This window comes from Eutrema salsugineum, unplaced genomic scaffold (assembly GCF_000478725.1).
Source record: "Eutrema salsugineum unplaced genomic scaffold, Eutsalg1_0 scaffold_15, whole genome shotgun sequence".
NCBI classification, from domain to species: Eukaryota; Viridiplantae; Streptophyta; class Magnoliopsida; order Brassicales; family Brassicaceae; genus Eutrema; species Eutrema salsugineum.
In genome coordinates, this window is record NW_006256867.1 from 7,437,438 (window position 1) to 7,443,437 (window position 6,000).

Consider the following 6,000-nt stretch of genomic DNA (forward strand, 5'->3'; position numbering starts at 1 on the left):
AAGGTATGAGCGTGTCTCTTTCTTGACATGTTGTACTATACTCTTAACATATGTTAACTCAAACTGATCAGGTTCTTTCGATAACATAAATAGATGATGGATTCAAACCAGAGAGAACATATTCAACATATCTGGCAACATAATCAGGCAGGTGCACAACTGCACATTGCCCAAAGAGGTGCCATCACACCACTGATTAAGATGCTTGAGTCGTGGAAACGTCAGCTTCTGCTCTTGGTCATTTGGCTCTCTGTAATTTTTAAAAAAATTACCATAACTTTCCTTGATTTGTCTTCACATGTTTTGTATGTTTTTTATTTACAGATGTATCAGTGATGTTAAGTATCAGCAAAGCTAATGCTTGCCTAAGAGAAGACAAAATCAAATGAATGTTCCCTCCATTGATGCATAAGATTAAACTCAGAGGGTTGAGAATGGATACTCGAGTGAGAAATCAAATGGTGAGGAAGGGAGTGAGAGTTTTGACTTCCATGAGTAATCAAAGCTTTTTGCATATTCAATTCTGGAATTTACTAACTTTTACCCATAGGGTACTCATGCAAATAATACATAATTTGGTGTTCAATAAGACTTCTCCTCACCTGGTGCATTACTGATGATAACAATAAAGGTACTCCCTGTTAACTTAGATAAATGAACGACGAGGAATGGGACATAAGAACCATAGAATTCAGATGTTGCTATATTTTCTTCCATTTAAACTTAACGCCTACCAAGTAGAACCAACAGTTTAATAGAAAATAATTTAGTTATTATCTCCCAAAAAAAAAAGAATTTAGTTTCTTTAATTAAAAACAAGGAATCAACGGTTTAATAGAAGCACAAAATGGAGGTCAAAAAAAAAAAGAATTATTTAAAGGGATTTTAAGTTTAGAGATTATAAAAACATATCAAACTAACACAAAATTTCCCAGTGAAGAAACAATTTAATCGAGAGATATGGTTTGCTTCCTATGTTTTGTTTATTTGCTATACATTCCTGAAACGACAAGTATCTATACAGGAGAATTATATTACACCAAAAACAACAGACAAACTACTTATCAGAAAGAGAGTTGTAAAGCCAAGAAAATTTTAGCCGATCAAAGAAAAACAAATAATAAAGTAATAGAAGAGACGAATTGGAGAGTATTTGAATGAATCTGAAATTATATATTTTACCAAGACAGCAATTGATTTGGGTTTAGGTTCTTAAAAACACCACTTATACGAAATGTTGTCATTCAAATTCAAATTTATTTAAAATTCATAGACTATTAAAAACATACTCAGTTAAATCAACAAATATACAATAAATCAATTTGAGATAACATTTTTATATTATAAAAGTATAAAAGAATACAACCTACTTGCAATCAAATAAGAACAAAACAAAGAATAAAAGAGACCAACTCAAAAATCAAATATCATGCAAGAAATCTAAAATTATATATAACACATCATTTTATACCCTATTGAACTAATACTAAGTTAAATCATCAAGAATACGATAAACCAGTTCAAGATAACATTTTTATTTCATAAAATTATAAGAGAATACAACCTACTTGCAATCAAATAAGAACAAAGACAAAGAATAAAAGAGACGAACTCAAAAACCAAATATCAAGAGATCTAAAATTATATATAACACAACATTACATAGACGATTTGACCAAAAATCAGAGTACTTATAAAAATATCATGATTGCAAATAATATCTCATTTAAAGATAATGTTACAAAATAAATTGTAAAATGACTAAAAAAATAAAATAAAAACTAAAAAAAATAACGTAAACCATCCGCGCATTGCGCGGGTATTCACCTAGTTTGTAGTAATGAACCTTTTGAGGTGATGAAATGTATAGGGAGAGTGGCTTATCGACTGCAACTTCCTTCTACATCGGGTGTTCCATATTTTCCACTTAAAGGTTGTGTTGGGCAAGGAGTCAATGAGATTATATTTTGCATTTTGTACTGACTGATATGGATGAGTTTGTGGAGGTGCCACAGCTCTTTGTTAGCCACTGATTACAATGTAGAAAGTCATTTAGAAGGGTTCGTCACATGGCACGGACTACATGAACATGAGAACAGCCCAACCTTCTGAATCGCTTAATCCACTACCTTGACAAGCAAGTTCGTAATGGACTATCTTTGATTAGAAGATTAGGCAATACAAAATACGAAGATGGGATGCAAGTATGGTTTGCCTCTAGATAGATTTTGTTTTAACGCAATTCAAATTTTTAAAGAAGTAGCGTTCATTATTAAAAAAAAAAAAAACAAAAATTGGTTGAATAAATTTTACATTCACTTCAAAGAAAAAAGAACATGAAAATTCTTGAGTGGTTGTTGATACAACAAGCTCAGAGATATCTCAAGACTGTATCAGTTTGATACGAGTGACAACGTAGTGTTGAACTCTTGGACCAAAGGAGTGAAATCTTCGAACGAGCTATTCTATTCAAAGGAACCTATTCGGGACAAAAGTAACCAAGTGCAATGAAGTGTATAATACTGGAGTTGCAGAATCCTCGTGATGAAACACAAAGGACTCAAAACTATGAAGTCGGGTCTATCAGAATATAGGATAGATTTGGATTGTATTTCCCGGTTATGATATAAAACCGGTTTACTTGGTTCATTTCTTTCCATATATAAGATAAACAATGTAACAACATTCATTGATGAATAACAGAATTTCTTTTCCCAACTTCATCTTCTTCGTTGACTCTACACAACTAATATGGTATCAGAGCATTGAGGGTTGAAACCTCAAGCTGATTCTGGAATCTTCCGTTCGTTTCTCTCGTTTCTTTTGACCTAGATCCATCGGAGATTCTCCCGATTGATCATTTTCTGGATTTTCTCATTCAATTCTGGTTATTCCGCCAAGAATCACTAAGTTCTGTGAAAATCACACATTCTGAGCTTCGAATCTGTTACAATGGTGGTCGTTCTTCGCAAAAATGCGCGTCGTACCAATAGAGCAGCATCGTCGTCTCGTCGAGCATCGATATCTGAGGACTTCTCTCCAGAAGAAGCAAATCCTCCGATTTCTCCGACTCAACATCAATTCTCGATGACGGAGTCTCCGGATAGCGTTCATTCACCATTTTACCTCACAAATGGCGATAATCCGGGTCTGTCTCTTATACCTGAGGTTCTTGATGGATCAAACTATGATAATTGGCGTATTGCTATGACTATCGCTTTAGATGCTAAGAACAAACTTGCGTTTATCGATGGATCTATAGTGCGACCTAATAGTTTGCATCCTAGCTTCAGGATTTGGTCTAGGTGTAATTCGATGGTGAAATCATGGCTTCTGAACTCAGTTAGTAAGCAGATCTATAAGAGTATTCTGCGTTATGATGATGCATCAGAAATCTGGAAGGATCTGTTTACACGATTTCACATCACAAATTTGCCGAGATCCTATCAGCTATCTCAACAGATCTGGTCCTTACAGCAAGGATCCATGGATTTAGCTACATATTACACTACTCTTAAAATTCTTTGGGATGAACTAGATGGTGCAGATTGCATTGACACATGCCGTAATTGTTCTTGCTGCAAGGCTATGAGCACTAAAGCTGATCATGCCAAAGTGATAAAGTTTCTGGCTGGCTTAAACGATTCATATGCCGTCATTAGAAGTCAGATTATCATGAAAAAGAACGTGCCTGAGCTGTCTGAGATCTATAATCTTCTTGATCAAGATCACAGTCAAAGAAATATTTTACCAGTTCAGAATGCTTCAGCTTTCAATGTGTCAACATCGAATCAAACTCAAGCCTCTATCAATGCAACTCAAACCACTCCAAATGGTTCTAAGCCTCGTCCTACTTGCAGTCATTGCGGATATACAGGACACACAGTTGATACTTGTTACAAGGTTCACGGGTATCCAGCAAATTTCAAACACAAGAACAAACAGCAGAGTGATAAAACAACTTCTGCATCCAAGTCTATTGGTTCTGAAAAACCTGTTGTTGCTCAAGTTGTAGTCCAAGACACTACAGCCACAATGATCAACAAACTTTCAAAGGATCAGATTCATGAAGTCATAGCCTATTTCAATTCTCAGCTACAGACTTCAACTGGTCATATCAATTCGGTTGCTTCTACTTCTGGTGGTACCATCACAGCTCTTCCTGGTATGGCTTTCTCTAACTCTACTATCTGTTTTGTTGGAGCTTTACAGGCAACAAACAATGCTCTCTCCTCTCGATCATGGATAGTAGACAGTGGAGCCACACATCATGTCTCACATGATAGGAATCTGTTTGTGAATTTGTCAGAATCTTTGAATACTTCGGTCACACTTCCTACAGGAATGGGTGTGAGAATTGCCGGTATAGGCAAAATCTGCATTACTGAGGATCTGGTTTTGAACAATGTTCTCTATATTCCAAACTTTCGACTGAACCTTTTGAGTGTTAGTCAGTTGACAAAGGATCTCGGATATAGAGTTACATTTGATGAAGCTTCTTGTGTAATACAGGATCATATCAAGGGCCTGATGATTGGACAGGGTGAACAGATATCAAATCTATACGTCTTGGACGCTGATGCAGTTATCAAGATGTCTGCTCAACCATTTCGCATTAATGTTTTGCTGATTCTGCCTTATGGCATAATAGATTAGGCCATCCATCTGTGTATAAGACTGATTCTCTTGCAGATGTACTTGGTTTAAATCTGAGAAATAAAGAATCATTTCATTGCAATATCTGTCCCCTTGCCAAACAAAAACATTTACCGTTTCCTTCAAAGAACAACATATGTGCTAACCCTTTTGATCTACTCCATATAGACATTTGGGGGCCTTTCTGTGTTTCTACAAATGAAGTTTACAGGTACTTCTTGACAATAGTCGATGATCACACGCGAGTCACATGGCTTTACCTACTTCGAACAAAATCCGAGGTACTTACTGTGTTCCCTGAATTTTTGCAAATGATAAAGACTCAGTACAAAGCTGTGGTGAAAGGTGTTCGATCTGACAATGCTCAAGAACTAAAGTTCACTGATCTGTTCAAGAAAAAGGGTATCATCTCATATCATTCTTGTCCTGAGACACCAGAACAGAATTCAGTTGTTGAGAGGAAGCATCAACATATTCTCAATGTCGCAAGATCTTTGATGTTTCAGTCGAAGCTGCCTCTGGAATTTTGGGAGACTCAGTTCTTACTGCTGTCTTCTTACTAAATCGTCTTCCAACTCCTTTATTGAAAGAAAAATCTCCATATGAAGTTCTAACTTCCAAGAAACCGGACTATAAAGGGTTACGCGTCTTTGGTTGCCTTGTATATTGTTCAACATCAACAAAGAACAGGAACAAGTTTCAACCTCGAGCCAAACCCTGCATTTTTCTTGGATATCCTGCAGGATACAAAGAATATAAACTGCTGGATATCGAGACTCATCAAGTATATATCTCCAGGAATGTAGTATTCCATGAAGATATATTTCCTTCTCGAGGTCAGTCTGAATCCTTTAATGATCTGTTTTCTACTGTTGAAGAATCTGATTCTTTGGATAGTGTTAATATAGATTCTCCGGTAGTTAGAGAACCTTCTCCGGTAGCTCAAAGCACTAATCCAGATTCTAGAGTAAAATCAGATAAGGAGATTCGAAGAAGGTCTGTAAAGACACCAGCATATTTGCAGGATTATTATTGCAATATGACTGAGACTGACATCCCTTATCCTCTAGCCAATTATGTCTCCTATGATCATCTCTCGGAAACATATAAAGCTTATGTTTGCTCTGTTACTCTCCACGGTGAACCAACTTCATTCAGACAAGCAAAGAAGTTTGATGAATGGTTGAATGCGATGAATGAAGAGCTCAAAGCATTAGAAAGTACTCAGACTTGGGAAATATGCTCTTTACCTCTGGGCAAACACACGATCGGATGTAAATGGGTATACAAAGTCAAATTGAATGCAGATGGAAGTCTGGAGAGATACAAAGCACGGTTAGTCGC

At 36.1% G+C, this 6,000-nt stretch overlaps 1 pseudogene; it reads left to right on the forward strand.

Annotated features, from left to right (window-relative positions):
- Positions 1–2,193: 2,193 nt before the first annotated feature.
- LOC112088119 lies at positions 2,194–4,656 on the forward strand (annotated as a pseudogene).
- Positions 4,657–6,000: the final 1,344 nt, after the last annotated feature.